The sequence below is a fragment of the Hippopotamus amphibius genome, chromosome 10 (genome assembly GCF_030028045.1).
Source record: "Hippopotamus amphibius kiboko isolate mHipAmp2 chromosome 10, mHipAmp2.hap2, whole genome shotgun sequence".
Classification (NCBI taxonomy): domain Eukaryota; kingdom Metazoa; phylum Chordata; class Mammalia; order Artiodactyla; family Hippopotamidae; genus Hippopotamus; species Hippopotamus amphibius.
In genome coordinates this window covers 67,298,206-67,324,042 of record NC_080195.1, presented here as the reverse complement: position 1 = coordinate 67,324,042, position 25,837 = coordinate 67,298,206, and the positions used below count along the sequence as shown (strand labels likewise).

Genomic DNA, 25,837 nt, shown 5'->3' with positions numbered 1-25,837 from the left:
AGTTTAACTGTTTTTATTATTGGGGAAGTTGGTTCCCATATATTTTCAATTAGGAGAAAATGCAATATTTCTGAAGCTAATATTTCAAACATGACTTCTATCCCTCTTTAAAAAGCTCACAGTCCAAGCACATGTTTTGTTCCACTTCTCTCTAATGGTCTAGATTTTATCCAGCTTCACCTTTGCAATAATTAATGATCATTATAGCAAATTAAGAATCGTTTCTGTGATGATAATTGGCAACAGTCAAGGATAAATAATGTATAGACCCACAGCAAATGGGGAAACAAAACACATAAAGACAAACTAAATAAAGGAATACTAGAAAAGTTAATGGTGAAGCATCTATAAAACTCATTTTAGGAAGCTCAGAAATAAGTGCTGTTGCATTTGTATATTTCTACTCCATATTGAACTCCAGTTGGAAAAATGGGTTACATTTTTGAGCACTTATTATATTCCTAATAATGTGTTAGTAAAAGCAATGAATGTAAAAGGAAACAAAGAATATTCACTACATATGTAGTTCTTCTAATGGATACTTACCTGATATAAACTATCATGGTTAGTAAGCACTTCAGCCGTAATTTTGTTCTGATGATTGTTAATATTCAGCTTTTACAGATGCAGTAATTGAGGCTCAGGTAAGTTAATTAATTTGCACAATCACACACCTAGCAAGCTGAATTAGAGTTAGTACCAAGGTTTTTCTGAATCCAAAGTCCATGCTCTTCCACTCATGCTTGTGAAAAAGGTTTTTATTAGCTCTGGGTGACTGAAGGATAGTCTACAGGCTAGATATTCTCTGGGTGACCTTCCCTCCTCTACCTTTATTTTCAAGTCAAATGAGGATAACTTTTTAAAACTGCAGCCATTTTTCTAGGCCTCAATCTTCCCATTGGGTGACACTTTAAAAGAAAGTAAAAAATCATTCACTTGGGTGCATAAAAGCTTTATTGAAATATAATCATCTACTATCAAATTGACACTTTGTGTTTTTTTAGCATACCACAGTGTTGTGTAATCATCACCACTACTTAATTTTAAATATTTTTATCACCTACAAAAGAAGCTCTGTAGTCATTAGCTGTCACTCCTATCTATCACATTCACTCCAGTCTGGCAACCACTCATCTACTTACTGCCTTTATAGATTTTCCTGTACTGGACTTTTCATATAAATGGGATTACAAAATATATAATCTTTTGTGACTGGCTTCTTCCACTTAGCACAATTTCATGTTCATTCATGTTGTAGCATGTATCAGGACTTTTTTCTTTTTATTGCTGGATATGCCACCTTTTCTTTATCCATTCAACGAAAACAAAAAGGCAATCCATCAACTCAGAGAAAATCATATATTTGATAAGGAATTTATATTGCTTATCAGTTTAAGGACATTCAGATTGATTATACTCTTTGGCTATTATGAATAGTGCTGATATGAACATTCATGTACAAGTTCTTGTATGGTCATAACGCCTTTCTCTAGGTTATGTACCTAGGAGTAGAATTGCTATTTACGATGGTAATTATACACTTAACCTTTGAAGAAGCTCCTAAGTTGTAAGTGGTTGGAACATTTTACATCTCACTAACAATGTGTGAGGCTTCCAGTTTCTCCACACCGTTGCCAATACTTGATATCATCTTTTTGATTATAGCTATTCTACTGAGCGTGAAGTGGTATCTTGTGGTTTTGATTTACATTTTCCTAATGAACAATAATGTTAATATTCTTTTGAAATACTTATTGGCCCTCTCTCTCTCTCTTTCTCTCTATTTATATAAATAGAAATATATATATATATATTTAGAGAAATGGAGGTTAAAATTCCTTGCCCAATACATATATGCATTCTTTTTCATGTTCTTTTCCATTATGTTTTATTATAGCATATTGAATATAGTTCCCTTTGCTATACAAAAGGACCTTGTTTTTTTATCCATTCTATATATAATAGTTTGTATCTGCTACTCCCAAAGTCCCAGTTCAACCCTCCCTTGCCCCCCAACCCTGTCAACCACAAGTGTGTTCTCTATATCTGTGAGTCTGTTTCTGTTTTGTAGATAAGCTCATTTGTGCCATATTTTAGGTTCCACATATAAGTGATATCATATGGTATTTTTCTTTCACTTTCTGACTTGCTTTGCTTAGTATGAACATCTCTAGGTCCATCCATGTAGCTTCAAATGGCATTATTTCATTCTTTTTCATGGCTGAGTAATATTCCACTGTGTGTGTGTGTGTGTGTGTGTGTGTGTGTGTGTGTGTGTGTGTGTGTGTGTGTGTGCGCGCGCGCGTGCGTGCGTGCGTGCCACATCTGTCAATGGACATTTAGATTGTTTCCATGTCTTAGCTATTGTAAATAGTGCTGCTATGAACATAGGGGCCTGTGTATCTTTCAGAATTATGATTTTGTATTAAGACTTTTTTTTGAGTTTTTTAGTTCACAGAAAAATTAATGGGAGGGTATAGAAATTTTTCCATATACCTCCTGCCTCCCACATATGCATAGCTACCCTCATTATCACCATCTCCAACTAGAGCAATACATTTGTTGCTTTTGATGTACCCATTTTGACACATCATTATTACACAAAGTCCATAGTTTACATTGTGGTTCATTCTTGGTGTTATCCACTCTGGGTTTGGACAAATGTGTAGTGATGTGGATTTGTTACTATGGTATCATACAGAATATTTTCACTGTTCTAAAATCCTTTATTCTCTGCCTATTCATCCTTCCCACTTTTCCACCCCAACCCACAATACCAGGCAACTACTGATCTTTTTATTGTCTCCATAGTCTTACCTTTTCCAGAATGTCATATCGTTGGCATCTTGTAGCATGTAGCCTTTTCAGATTGACTTTTTCACTTAGTAATACACATGTAGAGTTTCTCAATATCTTTTCATGGCTTGATAGTTTCTTCTTTTTTATCAATGAATATTATTCCATTGTCTGGATGTACCACTATTTGTCCACTCACTTACTGAAGGACATCTTGGTTATTTCCAAGTTTTGGCGATAAAGAGTAAAGCAGCTATAAACATTTGTGTGCAGGTTTTTGTGTAAACATAAATTTTCAATGCCTTTGGGTAAATATCATGGAACAATTTGCTGGATTGTATGGTAAAAGTATGTTTAGTTTTGTAAGAAGCTACTGAACTGTCCTTTAACCAGCTGTGCCATTTTGCATTCCCACTAACAATGTATCAGCATTCCTATTGTTCCATATCCTTATCAGCATTTGGTGGTGTCAGTCTTCTGGATTTTGGCCAGTCTAATAGGTGTGCAGGCGTATCTCATTCTTATATTAATTTGTATTTCCCTGATCACATGATATGGATCATCTTTTCATATGTTTATTTGCCATCAGTGTCCCTTCTTTGGGTGAGATGTCTTTTAAGGTCTTTGTCTCATTTTTAATCAGGCTGCTTTCTTATTATCGAGTTTAAGTGTTCTTGGTATATTTTATGTAACAATCCTTTATAAAATGTTTTTGCAAATATTTTCTCCCAGTCTGTTGCTCCTCTTCTCTTTCTCTTGATACTTTCACAGGACAGAAGTTTTTAATTTTAATGAAGTTTTGTTTGTTAGTTATTTCTTTTATGGATCATGATTTTGATGTTGTATCTAAAAAGTCATTGTCATAACCAAGGTCATGTAGATTTTCTCCTATGTTATCCTGTAGGATTTTTATAGTTTTACTTTTAACATTTAGGTCTATGATCTATTTTGAGTTAATTTTTGTGAGGGATGGAGATCTGTGTCTAGGGTCACTTTTTTTTTTTTTCATGTGGATATCTACTTGTTCCAGTGCTGTTTGTGAAGAGACTATATTTGTTCCATTGTATTGCCTTTGCTCCATTATCAAAGACCAGTTGATTAAATGTAAGGGATTTTGTTTCTGGGCTCTCTATTCTATTTCATTGATATATGTATATTCTTTTGCCAATACTACACTGTTTTGATTACCATAGATTTATAGTAAGTCTTGAAGTCAGGTATATCAGTAATCTTGCTTTATTCTTCTCTGTTAATTTTGTGTTGGCTATTCTGGCTTCTCCATACAAACTTTAGAGTAAATTTGTCAACATCCACAACATAACTTGCTGGAATCTTTGACTGAGATTGCATTGCATCTATAGACCAATTTGGAAGGAACTGACATTTTGATAATATTGAGTTTTCTTACCCATGAACATGGGATACCTCTCCACTTTTTTGGTTGTTTTTTGACTTCATGTATCAGAATTTTGTAGTTTTCCCATATGTGTCTTGAATATGTTTTATTAAATTTATAGCTATTTCATTTTTCCAGGTGCTAATGTAAATGGCATTATTTTTAATTTCAAGATCCACTTGTTCATTGCTGGTACAAATGGAGGTGATTGACTTTTGTATATTAACCTTGTATCTTGCAACCTTAGTATAATGGCTTATTAGCTCCAGGATGTTTCTGTCAATTTATTAAAAATTTCTATGCAGATAATCATGTCATCTTCAAACAGAGAGTATTATGTCTTTCTTCCCAATCTTTATACCTTTAATTTCCTTTTCTTAACTTATTGCAATAGCTAAAACTTCCAGTATGATGTTGAAAAGAAGTGGTCAGAAGGGACATCATTTCCTTGTACCTGATCTTAGTTGGAAAGCTTCAGGTTTCTTACCATTAAATATGATGGTAGCTGTAGGTTTTTCTGTAGATATTTTTTATTAAATTGAGGAAGTTTCCATCTATTTTTAGTTTACTGAGAGTTTTTATCATAAGTGGGTGTTGGATTTTGTCAAACCCTTTTTTACTTATTGATATAATCATGTGATTTGTTTTTTTAGTCTGTTGATGTGTTGCATTACACTAATTGATTTTTGAATGTTGAACCAGCTTTGCATACCTGAGATAAATCTAAATATATTGTTGGATTCAATATGCTAATATTTTTCAAGGAATTTTTTGTCTATGTTCATAACAGATATTGGTCTGTAGGTTTCTTTTCTTTTAATATGTTTGTCAGGTTTTGATAAAAAGGTAATGACCTCATAGAATAAGTTAGGAAGTATTTACTCTGCTTCTATTCTCTGAAAAAGATTGTATAGAATTCACATAAATTCTTCCTTAAATGTTTGGTAGAATTCACCAGTGAATGCTTATGGGCCTGCTACTTTCTGTCTTGGAAAGTTATTTATCATTTTTCAATTTCTTTAGTAGATACAGGCCTATTCAGATTGACTGTTTCTTCTTGTGTGAATTTTGATGAATTGTATCTTTGAAGGAATTGGTCCATTTCATCTAGGTTATCAAAGTTATGTTCATGGAGTTTTTCATAGTATTCCTTATTATCCATTTAATGTCTATAGGATAAGTAATGTCCCTCTTTCATTTCTAATATTAGTTTTTGTGTCCTCTTTCTTCTTTGTTAGCCTGGCTATATCAATTGTATTGAACTTTTCAAAGAACAAGCATTCAGTTTCTTTGGCTTTTCTGTATTGATTTCCTGTTTTCAGTTTCACTGATTTCTGCTCTAATTTTTGTTTCTAATTTTTTAACTTTGTAGCATGACGCAGTTTTAATTATATTTCTGTTTTAGCTCTTCCATTCAGAAATTGGAGACCATCTTCTCACTAAGCTGTTATTCCTTCCTTTTGCCCCAGCTTATGGATAATTTGGGTACTTTATAAAAAAATTATATGTACATGAAAATTTTATAACAACTTGTACAAATGAAGTCTTTTTCTAAAAACTATCAAACATGTTATTCAAACATGTAAGTTGTAGCTTATGTATATGACTTCTGAAAATAAAATGACACTTTTAACATAATATTTTGTGCTATAAAAATTCTACATGCATGCATATGATCAAAATATAATATTTTCTCATTTGGGAAATTTCCTATGCACAGCAGGTGAAAACAAAAAAAGGTGTCCAAATATATCAATTTATCCACTATTAAGATGGCTGGGAGCCACCTAGTGTTGAATTTTAGTTGAGTTAGTACTTTACATATTCAAAATTGTTATTAAAATCCAGGTTCCAAAAACTGAGTTTTGAGAATAATTTTTGTTGATATGTTTATAGTGGCAAAATAAGAACATGAAAATAATATACATGGTATCAAAATTAGCATAAAATAGCCACATGCCACTTAAATATGTAAAACAGAACTATCACTTCTTACTTCAAATGCAGATTTCTGCATGTCTTAAATTGTATTGAAATCTCAAAGGAATAGCTAGGTATTGATACAGTATATAGAAAGACACTGTACAGTCAACGAGCTAATCAAAACTGGCTTAAACATACTCTATAATGAGTGTAGGGCAAATGGTTTATTTCAAAATATCCATTTACTTACTGGAAATAGTCAAAGTCAAAAAGGCATTTTTTTCTCCTTTTAAATAGGAAATGGGGTCTTTTACTTATAAGCTCCACTGTAGAAAAAGAACAAAATGCGTTTAGCATTTTATTTAAGATATTCAGCGTCACCAGTTTTTAAAGAGACGCAAATGCCTTGGAAACAAATCAGTCTGCTTTGACAAGTTTCTCTCTGCTAATAAAATTTTAATCTTTTTTACAGGATCAAAGCCAAAATCCAAATGGTAAAACAATCCTCAGGAAAATTGGAACATAAAATGTTAGTTCAATTTAGATATTATCAATATCTTCTTTATCATCTCAAATGTCATCAAATGGTTTATGTATATATCTTCAGGACCAAATGAATTGGTTTTATTGAATTTAGTGTGCTCCGGAAGCTCATCATATGCCTTCTAGCTTCATCTGCATTGTATTTTAAAATTATTTCAGCTCTGTTATCTTGGTTGTCTTGTAGACCAACCAGTAAGATCTCTGAAATATTTATGCAAATTTTTTCCTCAGTTTCCCTCTGATGTGACATAACCTCTTTATGCCATTAAAACACATCACTTCTAATCATCCATTTCTCAACATTTTTATTATTTGAGCATATATTCTTATTCAACCTCTTTGAATACAAGCTCTCTTTTTTCAGGTTCAGTCTCATTCTTAACATTTGCATCTGTTTTTACCTTCTTTATCTTTATTCTTGAGCATGGAAGCAACTGCAGCCTCAAGGTATCTCTGACTCCTATTCAGGCATCAGGGATTCTCCAAGGGGCTCCAGGGGCTATGTCGGACACAAATGGGGAAAGCCAGGTCACCAAGCACTAGAGTGTCTCAAAACCTAGTTCTTCAGACATCTGCTTGTGTCATTATATTTTTCTTCTTATATGGATTTGATTTGCTATTTTTCCAGCTTTCTAAGGTGAAAATTTAGATCTTTGTTCTTTCCTAATATATGCATCAAATGCTATAAATTCCCCTCTAAGTATTGTTTTCACTGCATCCCACAAATTTTGACAAGTTGTTTTCGTTTTCATTTTGTTCAGAATAGTTTTTAGTTTCACTTCAGATTTCTTCTTTGATCCACATTATTGAAAAGTGTACTGTTTAATCTTCACATATTTTGGGATTTTTCACTTATCTTTCTGTTACTGGTTTCTAGTTTAATTCCATTGTGGTCTGAGAGCAGACATTGTAAGTTTTCTATTCTTTAATTTTCTTAAGGTATGTTTTACGGCCCAGAATGTGGTCTATCTTGGTAAATGTTTCATGTGAATTTGAGAAGAATATGTATTCCATTGTTGTTGGAAAAAGTAGGTCTGTAGATGTCCATTATATTCAGTTAATTGGTCATGTTTTTAGGTTCACCTGTGTCCTTACTGATTTTTCTGCCTGCTGCATTCTGTTCATTTCTGTAAAAAGGTGTTGAAGTTTCCAACTATGGTAATGAACTCAGGTATTTCTCCTTTCAAATATATTACTGTTTGTCTTACATAGTTTCATGATCTGTTGCCTGGCACATACATGTTAAGGATTGTTATGCCTTCTTGGAGAATTGACTCCTTTATTATCACATTTTGCTCTTCTTTAACCCTGATAAATTTTCTTGCTTTGAAGTCTGCTTAGATTGAAATTAGTATAGCTGCTCCTTCTTACTTTTGATTAGTGTTAGAATGGTATATTTTCCTCCACTTATCTACTTTTTAAAAATAAATTTATTTATTTATTTATTGGTTGCATTGAGCCTTTGTTGCTGCTCGTGGGCTTTTCACTTGTTACAGAGCACAGGCTCTAGGGGCATGGGCTTCAGTAGTTGTGGCACGAGAGCACAGTAATTGTGGCTCACAGGCTCTAGAGCGCAGGCTCAGTAGTTGTGACACATGGGCTTCGTTGCTCCCCAGCATGTGGGATCTTCCCGGACCAGGGATTGAACCCTGCACTGGCAGGCAGATTTCTTAACCAGTACACCGCCAGGGAAGTCCCTCCATTCATTTGCTTTTAATATATCTGTGTCTATATTAAAAGTTAGTTTTTTGTAAGCAAAATTAATAATAGTCTTGGTTTTTTGCTCCACTCTGACAGTTTAATTGATGCATTTAGCCTATCGACTACAAAGTTATTATTGACATAGTTTAATATTTACTGTATTCCTTACTGTTTTCTATTTGTTGCCTCTCCTCTTTGTTCCTATTTTTGTTTTCCACTCTTTTTTCTGCCTTTTGTGGTTTTAATTGAGAATTTTATGTGATTCCATTTTTTGTCTTTTCTGAGCTTTTATTTGTTATACTTCTGGGTTTTTTTCTTTATTTTTAAGCGGTCGCCCTGGAATTTGCAATATGCATACACAGGTAATCCACTTCCAAATAACACTGTATCACTTCATAGGTAGTATAACTTCTAATAACAAAACAATTCTAATTCCTCCCTTTCGTGCCCTTTAAATTGCTATCATTCATTTCACTTATATATAAGCATGCAAAAACATAAATACATAAGACATATACATAAGCATACATAATTTATACATTGCTGGTATTATTTTGAACAAGCTTTCAGTTGTTAGATCAATTAAGAATAAGGAAAATAGTAGATTTTACTTTACCTTCAGTTATTACTTTTTCAATACTTTTCCTTACTTTATATAGATCTAAATTTCTGACCTATATTATTTTCTTCTCTTTCTTCCCAGTTTTACTGAGATATAATTTATATAACATTGCATAAGATTAAGATGTACAATGTAATGATTTGATGCACATATATATAGTGAAATGATTACCACAAAAGTTAGTTCACATATCCATCAAATCCATTACTTCACAGAATTCCTTTTTTTTTTTTTTTTGGTGGTGAGAACTTTTAAGATTTACTCTCTTACCAGTTTTTAAGTATACAGTACTATATTGTTAAAACTACTTATCATGCTTTATGTTAGATCCTCAGAATTTAATCATCTTAAAATTGGAAGTTGTACCCTTTGACAACTTTCACCTTTTTCCCTAACCTTCCCCACTTCCCTCCATCCCTGGCAACCAAGAATCCAGTCTCTGTTTCTATGTGGGGTTTGTGTTGTTGTTATTTATATTCCTCATATAAGTGAGATTACACAACATTTGTGTCTTTCTGACTTATTTCATGTAACATAATACTCTCAAGTTTCATTCATGTTATCAAAATTACAGGATTTCTTTCTTTCTGGGTTTTTTACAGTTTCAGGTTTTACATATAGATCTTTATTTTGAGCTCATTTTTGTGAGATAGGAGTCCAGTTTTATTCTTATACATGTTAATATTCAGTTTTTCCACCACCATTTGTTGAAGAGGCTTTTTCTGTTTGAATATGCTTGGTTTCCTTTTCAAGTAATAGTTGACCATATATGTGAGATCTTATTTCTGAGCTATCAATTCTGTTTCATTGGTCTATGTGTCTGTTTTTATGACAGTATCATAGCTTTAAAGTGTAATTTGAAATCAGGAAGTGTGACACCTGCAGCTTTGTTCTTTCTGAAGATTACTTTGGCTATTTACGGTCTTTTGTGGTTCCAAACTAACTTTAGGATTGTTTTTACAGTTCTTTTTAAAATGCCATTGAAATTTTGATAGGGATTGCATTAAATCTATAGATGAGTTTGGGTAATAGATCCATGAGGTTTTTTGTTTGTTTGTTTGTTTTTTTAGCTCTTTACTGGAGTATAACTGCTTTACACTGTTGTGCCAGTTTCTGCTGATTTCACAACAAAGTGAATAATCAGCTGTATTTATATATATATATATCCCTATATCCCCTCCCTCTCATGCCTCCTTCCTACCCGCCCTATCCCACCCCTCTAAGTCACCACCCATCATTGAGTTGATCTCCCTGTGTTATGCAGCAGCTTCCTACTAGCTATCTGTTTTACATTTGGTAGTGTATATATGTCAGTGCTACTCTCTCACTTCGTCCCAGCTTCCCCTTAGCCCCCCACCCTGTGTCCTCAAGTCTGTTCTTTACATACAGAGTGAAGTAATCCATGAGGTTTTAACAACATTAATTCTATGATCTATAAATGTGGGATATCTTTCCATTTACTTGTGTCTTATTCAATTTCTTTCATCAATATTTTATACTTTTCAAGGTACAGACATTTTACCTCCTTGGTTAAATTTATTCTTAAGTATTTTGTTTTTTATTTTATTGTGAATGAGATTATTTAGTTCTTTTATAGATAGTTTGTTGTTAATATATAAAAATTAAATTGATTTTCTTAAATTGAAGTGTAGTTGATTTACAATATTGTACTAATTTCAGGTGTAGAGCAAAGTGATTCAGATTCTTTCTTTCTTTTCCTCAGTCTTTCCATTATATGTTACTACATTGAATATAGTTCCATGTGCTATACAGTAAATCCTCATTGTTCTTCTATTTTATATTTAATAGTGTAAATCTGATAATCCCATATTCCTAATTTATCCATCCCCCAACCCTGGTTTCTCCTTTGGTAACCATACATTTGTTTTCTGTGTCTGTGAGTCTGTTTCTGTTTCATAAATAAATTTCTTTTATCATTATATAGTTTCCTTCTCTGCTTTATGGCCTTAGTCTTATAGTCTATTTTGTCTGATATGAGTATTGCTACCCCCATTTTCTTGTCCTTTCCATTTGCACGAAACGTCTTTTCCCACCCCCGTCATTTTTAATCTGTGTATTTCACCCTAGAGTAAGTCTTTCGTAGGCAGAATATTGTAGGTTCTTGTTCTCTGCCTAATCTCCCACTCCATGTCTTTTGATCAGAGCATTTAGTCTACTGACACTTAAACTAATTATTGATAACTGTATTTATTGCTATTTTAAACCTTGTTTTCCAGTTGATTTTGTATTTCCTTTTTTTTTTTTTTTAGATTTTATTTATTTATTTATAATTTTTGGGGGGTACACCAAGTTCAGTCATCTGTTTTTATACACATATCCCCGTATTCCCTCCCTCCCTTGGCTCCCCCCCCCACCTTCCCTCGAGTCCCCCCACCCTCCCCATCCCAGTCCTCTAAGGCATCTTCCATCCTCGAGTTGAACTCCCTTTGTTATACAACAACTTCCCACTGGCTATCTATTTTACAGTTCGTAGTATATATATGTCTGTGCTACTCTCTTGCTTTGTCTCAGCTTCCCCTTCTTTGTTCCTTTTTGTTTTTCCATTTGTGGTGTGATGGTTTTCTTTTGTAGTATGCTTCAGTTCCTTTATTTTTGGTTTTTGTGATTCTTACTGTTTGTTTTTGATTTGTAGTTACTCTGGTTTTCAAGTAAGTTAACCCATAACTATACCTACTTGCTTTAGACTGATAGTCATATAAGTTCAAACACATTCTAAAAGATCTATATGTTTTTACTCTTCTCCCCCACATTTTGTGATTTTGATGTCCTATTTTACATCTTTATGTTTATCCTTTTGCAATTCATTGTAGTTATAATCACTTGTACATATTTTTGGTTGTTTTTTAATCTCTGTACTGGCCTACTTAAGTGATCTTCAATCCTTTTATGTATTTGCCTTTCCTATTGTGTTTTTTCCCTTTCCTATTGATTCTTGCTTCTTTTCTATTTAGAGCAGAACTTTCAGTATTTCTTTTAGGTTAGGTTTACAATTGCTGTATTCTTTTAGCTTTTGCTTTTCTGAGAAATTCTTAGTTTCTCTTTCTATTCTAAATAATAATCTTGCTGGATTGATATCCTAGGTTTGTAGGTTTTTCCCTTACAGAACTTTGAATATATCATGCCACTCCCTTCTGACCTGCTAAGTTTTTGTAGCGAAATCAACTGATAACCTTATGGGGGTCCCTCGTAACTGACTCTTTTTTTTTTTTCTCTTGCTGCCTTTGAGATCCTCTTTTTTATCTTTAATTTTTGTCATTTTAATTATGATATGTCTTGGTGTGTGTCTGTTCAGGTTCATCTTGTTTGGGACTTTCTGTGCTTCCTGTAACTGGGTATCTGTCCTTCTTTAGGTTTGGGAAGTTTTCAATGATAATTTCTTTGAATACATTTTCAATCCCCTTTCTCTTTCTTCTCCTTCTGGAATCCCTTTTATGCATAGGTTGGCATATTTTATATTATCCCGTATATCTCATATGTTGCTTTCATTTTTTTTTTTTTTATTTGACTTTCTGTCTGATGTTCTGATTGGGTGACTTCCATTATTATATCTTCCAGATCACTTATTTTTTGTTCTGCATTATTTAGTCTGCTATTCTTTTCCGTTAGCTGGATGGTTTTTATCTTGGCAATTGAATTGTCTAATTTTGATTGGTTCCTCTTCATAGTTTTCTAGTTCCCTCTTACAGTGATCTGAATTTTTATTGCTAATCTTTCTTAATTCCTTTAGCATGTTTATCACCTCCTTTTTGAACTAGGACTCTGGTAGACTAGAGAGGTTTGTGTCATTATTCTTTGGGGGGATTTCTCTTGTTCTTTAAATTGAGAGTTTTTTCTCTTTTTCATTTTACTTACATTTCTCTGTCTCTGTGAATTTAGGAGAAAGAGTTGTCTACTGTAGTCTTGTAGGGCTATTTTTATGTGGGGGCATCCCTGTGTTGACTGTGCGAGTCCAGTATTTTCGGTGTGAGGGCTGTTTTTGGTACAGATGCTTGCCACGTCTTTCCTCAGTGTGCTGGCCACTGATTGTCCCCTTGACTGGGGGTGTGTTTGGTGACCAGAGCCTGCTCTGGATGTTGGGCAGGTCCTTGTCTTTGCTCTTTGGCTGTCACAGCCTTGTTGCAGGGTAGGTTCTGCTCCCCAGTTATTGGAGTAGAAGCTGTGGTGTGAGGTAGGCAGAACTGGAGCACTCCCACTGGCAAAGGAGCTGCTTTGTATTCCTCCACAGGGGCTGTCCACTAGGGATATGTGAATTTGTGATGCCTCTCACCACCCATTGTGTGCGCCAGCAGTCTGCTGTTGTTGGACTTGCCCTTGAACCTGCCCACTGCTGAGGAAACACTGATAATTAGCTCTGATGTTAGCCCTACCCCGGGGCTGTTCATTCTCACAAAGCCTTCCCCTGATGGAGCCGTGCCTTGCCATGAGCATGCTGACAGCTGGAGGTCTCATGGCAGACCCATACCCCACCCTGTGTGCACTGATAATGGGTCTTCTATGGTGGACCTGTGCCCTATCATGTGCACTTTAACAGTGGTGGCCCAGATCACACTCTGGGCCCTTTGGGCTGTCTCTGAGCAGCTAAACTGTGTCCTCTCCCAGGGTCTGTTTGCTACAGCCCTTGTTTCAGCCTCTGGCCACTGCATGAACTAGCAAGTTGGGAAATGGTGATGTGACAGCTGTCAATACCAGTCTCTGCCCTGATTGTTAGCAAGACAGCACCTGTACATTCCTCTTGAGCAAAATCCAGGCCACTCCAGTTCCCTATTTGCCCTGATGGACCTCCTGGAGAGAAAAGGGGGTTCCCAGGGTGAGGGAATCTTTCCTCTTTCACAGCTCCCTCCCAGGGGTGCAGGTTTCATCCCAATTCCTTAGGTGGGGAACTTTCTTGCAGCTTTGGTTGTAAAAGAGGCCTTTGCCAGCTTTAAGTTGGTTTTCTGTGAGAATTGTTTTCACGTGTAGATGTATTTTTGATGTGTTTGCTGAAGGAATTAAGCTCCATGTCCTTCTATTCTGACATCTTGATCTCCGCCCCCAATGTATCAGATTTTTGTATGTTGATTTTTATTCCTGCAGTTTTACTGAAGGTGTTTAATAGTTTTAAGTTTTTGGGGGAATCTTTAGGATGTTATAGATTTGAAAATCTTATAATCTGCAAAAATAGACAATTTTACTTCTTCCAGTCCAATTTTGATGCCATTTATTTACTTATAGGTCTATCTATTTTTTATTGTTATTTTGACTTGTTGCTCTGGCTAGGGCTGCCAGTACTATTAAATATGATTGGTGAGAGTGGGCACCCTTGTCCCTGATCTTAGGAGAATAGCTTTCAGCTTTTTACCATTGAGTATGATGTTGGCAGTTGGCTTGTTATAAATGGCCTTTATTATATTGAGGTACAGTCCTTCTATACTCAATTTATTGAGAGTTTTTTCAGTGATTAATTTTTCCTGTGATTAATCCCACTTGATTATGGTGTATGATTCTTTTAGAGTCCTTTCAAATTCATTTCACTAGTATTCTGCTGAGAAATTTTGCATCTGTATTCAACAGGATATTTGCCTGTAGTTTTCTTTTCATGTAGTGTCCTTATCTTGTTTTGATAGCAGAGTAATTAATACTGGTCTCCTTAAATGAGTTTGGCCTTTTTTGGAGAAGAGTTTGAGAAGGATTGGTATTAATTTTTCTTTAAAAATTTGGTAGAATTCATCAATAAGACCGTCTGGTACTGGGCTTTTCTTAGGTGGGAGGTTTTGATTACTGATCCTTACTCATTATTTGTCTGTTCAGATTTTTTATTTCCATGATTCAGTCTTGGTAAACTGTGTATGTCTAGGGGTATATACATTTTTCTGAAAGAACTTCTTTTTATGTTACTTGTAAGTCAGGTCTGCTGGCAACAAATTCCCTCAATATTTGTTTGTGAGAAAGTATTTCTCCTTTACTTTTGATGCAAAATTTTGTAGGTTACACAATTCCAGTTTGGTGGAGTTTTTTTCTCTCCACAGTTTAAATATTTCACTCCACTTTCTTCCTGCTTGCATGGTTTCTGAGGAGATATCAGATGTAATTCTTATCTTGTTCCTTTATACATAAGGTGTTTTTTATTCCTCTGGTGTCTCTCAGGATTATATCTTTGATTTTCTGTAGTTTGAAATATGTGTAGGTGTAGATATTTATTTATTTATTTATTTATTTATTTATTTATTTATTTAGCATTTATCCTGCTTGATATTCTGTGTTTCCTGAGTCTGTGATTTAGTGTCTGACATTAATTTGGGGGAAATTCTCAGTCATTATTATTTCAAATATTTCTTCCATTTCTTCCCCTCTTTCTTCCCTTTCTGGTCTTCTCATTATGTATATGTTACACCTTTTGTAGTTGTCTCACAGTCCTCACATATGCTGTTCTGTTTTTCCTTTTTTTAATCTTTGTTTTCTTTGCCTTTCAATGATTCTATTCATATATCTCTAGTTCAAAGATTCTTTCCTCAGCTGGGCCCAGTCTACTAAAAAGGCCATCAAGTTATATTCATTTCTGTTTCAGTATTTTTTTAATCTCTAGTGTTTCTTTCTGGTTCTTTCTCAGGACTTCTCATCTCTCTGTGTTTATTGCCCATCTGTTCTTGTATGCTATCTAATTTATCCATCAGAACATTTAGCATATTAATCATAGTTGTTTTGCATTTCCGGTCTTATAATTCCAACATTCCTGCTATGTCTGGTTCTGATACTTGCTCTCTCTATTCAAATTGAGGTTTTTGCCTCTTGGTGTGCCTTTAATTTTTTTTCTTGATAGTCACACATGGTGTTCCAGCTAAAAGGAACTGCTGTAAATAGACCTTTAAAAATGTGGTGGTGAGATGTAGGGGGAGGGAAACCTATCTGTAGGCATAATATTAGGTTTCAGTCTTTCAGTGAGCCTATGCCTGTGAACTGTGAAGAGTTTTTCAGTTCTTTGTTTTTTGTTTTGTTTTTTCTTCCCTCCTCAGGTGGCATAGGTTGGTAGAGTAGGTTTGAGTTGGGTGTTTCCCTTCCTCAGTACAGTGAAACTCTAATGATACTCCAACAGTTTAGGCACTAGTTAACAGGTTTCCCCTCAGTGAAGAACTGTTAAAAAGAACAGAGTGTTCTGGGGTATTTTAAATGGCTCCTTTTTCCCTTTCCCTGCCTGAAGCAGGAGGATCTTTTTTTCTGATATGTGCTGTGGTAACCTGATCAATTTTCTGGTGGTAAATTTTGCAATATCATGGGGGCCATCTATGAGTGGGTTCCCCTGGTATTTTTAACTCTCAGACTTATTTACACTGAATCTCTAGCAATTCACCAATTACCTTTCATGTTTTCTTACTCCTGCTTTGCTGGTTCCCATGATGTTTCTGCTTCTAAGTCTCTCCTCCTCCAGTGAGCTGAGACTCCTTTTCTTCATCTATCTGTCTCTCCAGTATTTGGGGTGTCAGTTTTCCTTGTGTTCTTCTCTCTTACAGATCCAAAAACAATTGTTGGTTTTTCAGTCTGTACAGCGTTTTACTTATTGGTAGGATGGAGTGGCAACAGAAGCTCCTGACATGTAGTACTGAAAATCCTAATACCTGGATTGTGTTTTCACTTTTCTCATGCTGTTTTTTGAAGCATGAATGATTTTTAATTTTGATGAAGCCCAATTTACCTATTTTTTTTCTTTTGTTGCTTAAGCTTTTGGTGTCATGTCTAAGAAACTGTTGCCTGACTTAAGACAATTGATATTCAGGCTTGTGTTTTCTTCTAAGAGTTTTATAATTTTAGCTCTTGCATTTAAGTCTATAGTCTATTTTTAATTTTTTTTGTACATGTTATGGCATTGGTACGCAACTTTTTTATAAAAGGCTGCCCCAGAACCTTTTTTTTTTAAGTTTATATTTATTTTTGCATATCTTCTTTAGGTTTTCATATGAGACAAGCATACTTCCTTAGAAATAATCTTTTTCTTCTGTTCCACAAATAAAAAGAAATTTTTAAAAGATGAAATGGGGAATCAAGTTTTACTTTAACCGCATTGTATCATCTGACTCTTCTCAACAGGGGACATATTCTGCTTTTTCTTTTTTCTTTTTTTTTTTTTTTTCATATAAGGACTCTCATTGACATACAGTTAACATACAATAAACTGCATATATTTAGAGTCTACAATTGGGTATCCGAGTCTCCCAATTCATCCCACCCCAACCCTGCCCTCTTTCCCCACTTGGTGTCTATATGTTTGTTCTCTACATCTGTGTCTCTATTTCTGCCTTGCACACCAGTTGATTTGTACCATTTTTCTATAGTCCACATATATGTGTTAATATACAATATTTGTTTTTCTCTTTCTGACTCACTTCATTCTGTATGACAGTCTCTAGGTCCATCAATGTCTCTGCAAATGTCCCAGTTTCATTGCTTTTTACAGCTGAGTCATATTCCATTGTATATATGTACCACATCTTCTTTATCCATTCATCTGTTGATGGACATTTAGGTTGCTTCCATGTCCTGGCTATTGTAAATAGTGCTGCAATGAACACTGGAGTGCATGTGTCTTTTTGAATTATGGTGTTCTCTGGGTATATGCCCAGCAGTGGGATTGCTGGGTCATATGGTAACACTATTTTTAGTTTTGCAAGGAACCTCCATACTGTTCTCCATAGTGGCTGTATCAATTTACATGCCCACCAACAGTGCAAGAGGGTTCCCTTTTCTCCACACCCTCTCCAGCATTTATTGTTTGTAGGTTTTCTGATGATGCGCATTCTAACCGGTGTGAGGAGATACCTCATTGTCGTTTTGATGTGCATTTCTCTAATAAGTAGTGATGTTGAACAGCTTTTCATGTGCCTCTTGGCCATCCATATGTCTTCTTTGGAGAAATGCCTATTTAGATCTTCTGCACATTTTTTGATTGAGTTGATTGTTTTTTTTTTTTTTTGATATTGAGCTGCATGAACTGTTTATATATTTTGGAGATTAATCCTTTGTTGATTCATTTGCAAATATTTTCTCCCATTCTGAGGGTTATCTTTTCGTCTTCCTTATACTTTCCTTTGCTGTGCAGAAGCTCTGAAGTTTCATTAGGTCCCACTTATTTATTTTTGTTTTTATCTCCATTACTCTAGGGGGTGGATCAAAAAAGATCTTGCTGTGGTTTACGTCAAAGAGTGTTCTTCCTATGTGTTCCTCTAGGAGTTTTATAGTGTCTGGCCTTACATTTAGGTCTTTAATCCATTTGGAGTTTATTTTTGTGTATGGTGATAGAGAGTGTTCTAATTTCATTCCTTTACATGCAGTGTCCAGTTTTCTCAGTACCACATATTGAAGAGGCTGCCTTTTCTCCATTGTATATCCTTGGCTCCTTTGTCATAGATTAGTTGACCATAGTTTATCTCTGTGCTTTCTATCCTGTTCCATTGATCTATATTTCTGTTTTTTGTGCCAGTACCATACTGTCTTGATCACTGTAGCCTTGTAGTATAGTTTGAAGTCAGGAAGCCTGATTCCACCAACTCTGTCTTTCCTTCTCAAGACTGCTTTGGCTATTCGGGGTCTTTTGCATTTCCATACAAAATGTAAACTTTCTTATTCTAGTTCTATGAAAAATGGCATTGGTAATTTGATAGGGATTGCATTGAATTTGTATATTGCTTTGGGTAGTATAGTCATTTTCACAATGTTGATTCTTCCAATCCAAGAACATGGTATATTTCTCCATTTATTTGTGTTGTCTTTGATTTCTTTCATGAGTGTCTTACAGTTTTCTGAGTACAGGTCTTTTACCTCCTTAGTTAGGTTTATTCCTTGGTATTTTATTCTTTTTGTTGCAATGGTGAATGGTATGTTTCCTTAATTTCTCTTTCTGATCTTTCATTGTTAATGTATAGAAATGCAAGAGATTTCTGTGTGTTAATTTTGTATCCTGAAGCTTTACCAAATTCATTGATTAGTTCAACTAGTTTTCTGGTGGCATCTTTAGGATTTTCTACGTATAGTATCATGTCATCTGTGAACAGTGACAGTTTTACTTCTTCTTTTCCAATTTGGATTCCTTTTATTTCTTTTTCTTCTCTGATTGCTGTGGCAAGGACTTCCAAAACTATGTTGAATAGTAGTGGCGAGAGTGGACATCCTTGTCTTGTTCCTGATCTTTGAGGGAATGCTTTCAGTCTTTCACCATTGAGAATAATGTTTGCTGTGGGTTTGTCATATATGGCCTTTATTATGTTGAGGTAGGTTCCCTCTATACCCACCTTCTGGAGAGTTTTTATCACAAATGGATTATGAATTTTGTCAAAAGATTTTTCTGCATCTATTGAAATGATCATGTAGTTTTTATCCTTCAATTTGTTGATATGATGTATCATGTTGATTGATTTGTGTATATTGAAGAATCCTTGCATTCCAGGGATAAACCCCACTTGATCATGGTGTATGATCCTTTTAACATGTTGTTGGATTCTGTTGGCTAGTATTTTGTTGAGGATTTTTGCATCTAAATTCATCAGTGATATTGGTCTGTAGTTTTCTTTTTTTGTAGTATCTTTGTCTGGTTTTGGTATGAGGGTGATGGCCTCATAAAATGAATGTGGGGTGTTCCTTCCTGTGCAATTTTTTGGAAGAGCTTGAGAAGGATAGGTGTTAGCTCTTCTCTAAATGTTTGATAAAATTCACCTGTGAATCCATCTGGCCCTGGACTTTTGTTTGTTGGGAGATTTTTAATCACACTTTCAATTTCATTCCTTGTGATTGGTCTGTTCATATTTTCTATGTCTTCCTGATTCAGTCTTGAAAGGTTATATCTTTCTATGAATCTGTCCATTTCATCCAGGTTGTCCATTTTATTGGCATATAGTTGCTTGTAGTAGTCTCTTATGGTGCCTTTTATTTCTGTGGTGTCCGTTGTAACTTGTCCTGTTTCATTTCTAAGTTTATTGATTTGAGTCCTCTCCCTCTTTTTCTTGATGAGTCTTGCTAGAGGTTTATCAATTTTATTTATCTTCTCAAATAACCAGCTTTTAGTTTTATTGATTTTTCTATTGTTTTGTTTCTTTTTCATTTATTTCTGCTTTGATCTTTATGATTTCTCTCCATCTACTAACTTTGGGTTTTGTTTGTTCTTCTTTCTGTAGTTTCTTTAGGTGTAAGTTTAGATTGTTTATTTGGGATGTTTCTTGTTTCTTGAGGTAGGATTGTATTGCTATAAACTTCCCTCTTAGAACTGCCTTTGCTGCATCCCATAGGTTTTGGATCGTTGTGTTTTCATTGTCATTTGTCTCTAGGTATTTTTTGATTTCCTCTTTGATTTTTTCAGTGATCTGTTGGTTATTTAGTAGTGTATTGTTTAGCCTCCATGTGTTTGTGTTTTTTACAGTTTTTTTCCTGTAATTGATTCATTGTGGTTGGAAAAGATGCTTGATATGATTTCAATTTTCTTGAATTTACCAAGGCTTCATTTATGATTCAAAATGTGATCTATCCTGGAGAATGTTCTGTGTTGCACTTGAGAAGAACGTGTAATCTGCTATTTTTGCATGTAATGTCCTATAGATATCTATTAAATCAAGCTGATTTATTTATTTCATTTAAAGCTTGTATTTCCTTATTAATTCTGCTTTTTCTTGAAATAAGTGTTATAAGAAATGAAATTTAGTTTGGGTTCTGTAACATGCTTTATTTATAAATCAGTTAAACTTTAGTTAGATGTAGGCACAGGTTATCCCCGTGGAATTTGGAGTGAATCCACAACTACCAATAGAGGATTATTTTTTCCCACTTGTCTCCTCTGTGCATACATTTTATCAAGGGCCTTATAAGAGTGGGCACGTATGGATAGTCAAGGGCAGGATTTAGGTGTTTTTGGATTCCATAACCCATAGGACATATTTTGTCATCTAATTTCAATTGTTCTGTCTATATGAAAAAAATATTTTAATGGAGATAAAGCAAGTGTGTATGAAAGGGTTGTTACCAAAATATGAAGCACAATTATAGAAACAAACAATAGGGTAGATTACAATAGGCACTTCTTGTATATTCAAATAGCAGGCTAAGAAAAAGGAAAGACAGGTGTAAACAAGCTATGATAAGTATATTTCTCCAGAACACTCTGGTTGCTTCTCCATGTTGGACACAATGTAAACTATGCAAATGTAAAGTGGAATTTGAGAAAACATAATCCTTTTGAGGAAAAACAGAACTACTCTTGGTTTCTGGTTCTTCTAACTATTTGAATGATGACAGAGCTTTTACTCAATCTCTTCCTTAATTTCTTCACCAGAAAAACTGAAATAGAATACCTATCTTTTATAAATAATTTAAAATTTTATTTTATAAATCCTGTAAAATTTCAGTATAGTGATATGCAAAATAATCAGTAGCATGCCTGATGCAAAGCTGATTTATTTAGTGTGCTCAACTCAATCACTATCCCTTCCTAACCCTGTATTCTTATTTTTTTCTAACACACATATCAGTCACGTCCTGAATTTATGTTATGTATTTTTAATTTACTTGTTTCTTGTCTGTCTCCTCTAAGCTGCAGGAACCATGACAGTAAGAGACTTGTCTATTTTGTTCATTTCTGTGGCCCACCATTAAGAATCATGTCTGGAATATACTAAGAACACAGCAAGTATTTGTTGAGTAATGGATAAATGATAGTTGTTAGTAATAAAGAACATTATTTTAATTTAAGCAGTTTAGGATGACACCTGCACATGACCCTCTACTTACTCACTCTGCTCTGTTAGCAAAAGTAAACACTTGCACCTGGCTGATTAAAAATAGCATTTGTTATCTTATTTAAAAAATCAAGTTATTAGAGTGAGACAGAGCTAGAATTTCATTGACATAGTTCAACATTGTAAAGGTAGGAATAACTCAGTAAAAATATATATAATTGCTGTTGTTGGTAATTATCAAGATGTTATGGGTTGAAATGTGCCCCCATGAAAGATATGTTGAAATTTTAAATCCCAGTACTGGGTCTTAGCAGAGATTGAATATTTAATCATGGCCACCAACTTACCATGCAAATTGAGCTGCTCATCATAAACTGAGTGCCATCCAGCCCACCAAACTATAAAACTGGGCTTGCACAGCAGCACTGCAATATCAAATGGAAGTGGTATGTTTGAGATCAGGCTCAGCAGGCCCTGAAGGCATAGGTAAGTTACACAAAGATGTGGCTAAAATGCCCATGCTCCCGTTACATTACCTTCTCTTTTCTGGCCCACATTGGCCTCATGGGGAGTTCCAGTCAATTAACTGAGGAAAAGAAATCTTGGGCCTGGTTTACAGATGATTCTGGAGATGTGCAGGTGTCACTTGCAAATGGAAAGCTGCTTCACTACAGGCCCTTTCTGGGACATCCCTGAAGGATAGTGGTGAAGGGCAATTCTCCCCATGGGCTAAGCGAGCACAGCCAATGTCCTGTGAGATGCACAGCGTCAAGCCACAGGGGATTATTCTCAGATCTGAACATCTAATGGAAATTACCCTGGTAGGTTTTAGAATTGCTTAGGATCCATGACCCCCTTTTTTCCTTCCAATTTCTCTTTTTTGGAATGGGAATATCTGTCCTACACCTGTCCTACTATTGCATTTTGGAAGCAGATAACTTGTTGTCTGGTTTCCCAGGTTCACAGATGGAGAGGAATTTTGCTCCAGGATGAATAATATCTTGAGTCTCATTCATAACTAACTTAGATGATGAGATTTGGGGTTTTAAGTTGTTGATATTTAGATGAGATATATCACCGAAAGTTGATGCTAAATGGTTAAGACTTTAGGGCATGTTGGGTGGGGTAAATGTATTTTGCATGTAGGAAGGCCTTAAATTTAGGGGAGCCAGAGGTGGACTGTTAAAGGTTGTATTGTGTCCCCCTAAAATATGTTGATATTCTCACCCCCAGTTCTTTAGAATGTGGCATTATTTGAAAATCGGATCGTTGCAAATGAAAATTATTAAATTAAGAGGAGGTTATACCAGTATTCCGTATAAACCCTTAATCCAGTATGATGAGTGTCCTTAGAAGAAGAGGGCAAACACAGGAGGGGAGAATGCTAAGTGAATATGGAGGCAGAGGTAGAACTTAGGCTGCCACAAGCCAAAGAACACCTGAGGCTATCAGAAGTTGGAATAGGCAAGGAAAGATCCTCCGCTAGAGGCTCCAAGAGAGCATGGCCCAGTCAACACTTTGATTTGGGACTTATGGCCTCCAGAACTTTGGGAGAATAAATATCTGTTGTGTTAAGCCTACCCCTCTGTGGTACTTTGTTATGACAGTCCTAGGAAACTAATATATATGCTTTAGATAAATATAACTCTCTGTATTTTATGAAGTATTTAATTCTGCATTTATCTAATGTATTCCCATTAAAGCATCCTAAGGAATTATTATCATACAAAATATAAAAAATTATTTAGTCCAAAGAATCCTAACAATCTTTGAGAACTAAAACACAATTTTCTGCCTTCAATTTCTAAATGGAATTTTAAAATAATAGATTTTAAGTTAAAAGATGTCCTCAGGGATTGGAATCATGCAGACAAATTCATATGCATACAAGTTCCCCAGGTAGGTGTGATTGGTGAGAAATGGTGTAAAAAGAGAAGAGGAAAGAAAAGATGCTAAAAGCTAAGTAACATCTCTACCATAATTCCTGTCCTCATGTTAAGGAATATAATGGGCAGTTTCACCACTGTGTCTATAGTTAGTTGAGTATAAATGTGTTCTTCATTAGGGATGTACTTTGTTAGCCCTAAGTTCAACATGCAAGAAGTAGATTATTGTAGTTTTCACCAGTATTTCCCTAAAAATTACTGTTTGCTGATCTTGAAGATATTGACCTTCTTGTTCTCAATCTTAGTGGCATATCCTCAGGTCTGTAAAGTTCATAGAAAACGTGTGGAGGAAGGTGAAGAGATAAAGAAATAAAGGAGATAGAAGACTTACAGATTCTATTATGGTTAAAAAAAACTTTGCTCTTTAATACAAAATGCTGTCTTAAATCCAAACATGCCAAAGTACTTAAGAAAACCTAAACTTAGACACTTATCTCTGTTATTATCTACATAAAAGAATGGGGGGAGAATAAGACGGAATCAAGAGGTTAAGAGATTTATCTGAATTTAAAAATCCAAAACAGAGCAATAAGCAGGTATAAAAATTCATATTCTGAAACTTATAGTCACAGCTAGAAATTATTGGACCTTTCTACCAATGATAAATTTTCCTCTCAAGGAGCAGTAGAGCAGACAACTTTTTTTTTTTTCAAGATCTATAAAGGTCTGGGATTTTACCCTATTTACAAGCTGAATAATTATCCTATTACTGTTTCATATGGCCTGGCAAAAAACACAGGAGTCCTTGATGGAAGACAAAGGACTTTATTACTCATAGGAAGTGCAGTAGCCAGAAATTTACATCGATTTGTGCTGGTTCCCATGTTTCCCTAACCTACAGGGAGATGTAAAGGGTCCATTGTAGATACTTGCACATCCAGTGGACTGTATTTCCTGAGGAACTGCTGACCTGGGGGGACTTATTGCTTTTATAGTGACCAGAAGCAAGCCTGCTCTTTGGGGAGGAATGTTTCCTCCTCAAAGTTGCTTGCTGAGAAATGACCCAGGTAAAGGGCAAATCAGAGCCTTGTATTCTTGGTGTACCCAGCAAGAATATGCAAGGGCATTCAAAGCCCAAAGCAGATCACCCTTCCCAGCAATCTACCCCTCTTCCCTACAAGTTCTTGGCAGAACTCAAATATTCAACATGAGTATGCCACTCTGTCAACCACTCTGATTAATCTAACCAGCAGACTGGTGCAAAATCAATTCTGTTTTTCTAATATGGCAATTTGGTTATAATCAACAGGTCTCTAAGCATCAGGTCAAAATCAGTACTGACTGATCTCAGTCATGCCCCATAGGACACAGAATCAGCCATATGTAAATGTGTCTCAGGGAGGAACAGTAGGTCTTACTTTAGGCAACTAGGATTTAGTCTGAGATGAGGCTATTATACATTATGACCTAGGCAAGGCAGATTAAACAGACCTACTGATCTTTGGTGTTGCTATAGATAATGTTTACTTTCCCCCAAATTCATATGTTGTAATCTAATCCCCAGTGTAATGGTGTTTGGAGACAGAGCCTTTGGGTGATGATTAGGTCATGAGCATGGAGTCCTCGTGGTGGAGTTAGTGCACGTAATAAAAGACTGTCCAAAGAGCTCTCTTGCCTCTTCCATATGTGAGACCACAGAAGAAAAGAAGGCCATCTATGAACCAAGAAGCAGGCCTTCACCATACACCAAATCTGCTGGCACTCTGATCTTAGACTTCCAGTTTCCAGAACTATGAGAATTAATGTTTGTTGCTTAAGCTACCCAGTCTATGGCATTTTGTTATACAAGTCCAAAAGGACTAAGATAGGTATCAGTGTCAGTAATTACAGGGGTAATAGATGAGCCAAAAAGCAACCTCCATCCCTAATGAAAGATATTTTATGGTCAACTTGTTCATGCATGCAAACATATAACCTGAAGAGGCATGGGTCACTAGAGTTCATACTGTATTATCACCATTACCTTGGTTTGGTTGTCACATGGTCAGTGTCACTGAGTATTTTCACCTTCAGTTACCATACATGGCATAATGCAAGGCTACTCAGACATCAGAAGTATATGAATTTGTGTCATTTATATAGAAACAAACTAGTGATAGCTGAACACATCAACTTTGGGAGTTGCCATTAATAGCATCAACCACAGCAGAATAATTCAGGACTGATCATGTCCACTTGAGTTCTGTTTTTGTAACATGTGGAC

The 25,837-nt window shown here is 35.2% G+C and overlaps 1 pseudogene; it reads right to left on the bottom strand.

The window, feature by feature from the left end:
* Positions 1–6,655: 6,655 nt before the first annotated feature.
* LOC130830356 (eukaryotic translation initiation factor 1A, X-chromosomal-like) lies at positions 6,656–7,084 on the bottom strand (annotated as a pseudogene).
* Positions 7,085–25,837: the final 18,753 nt, after the last annotated feature.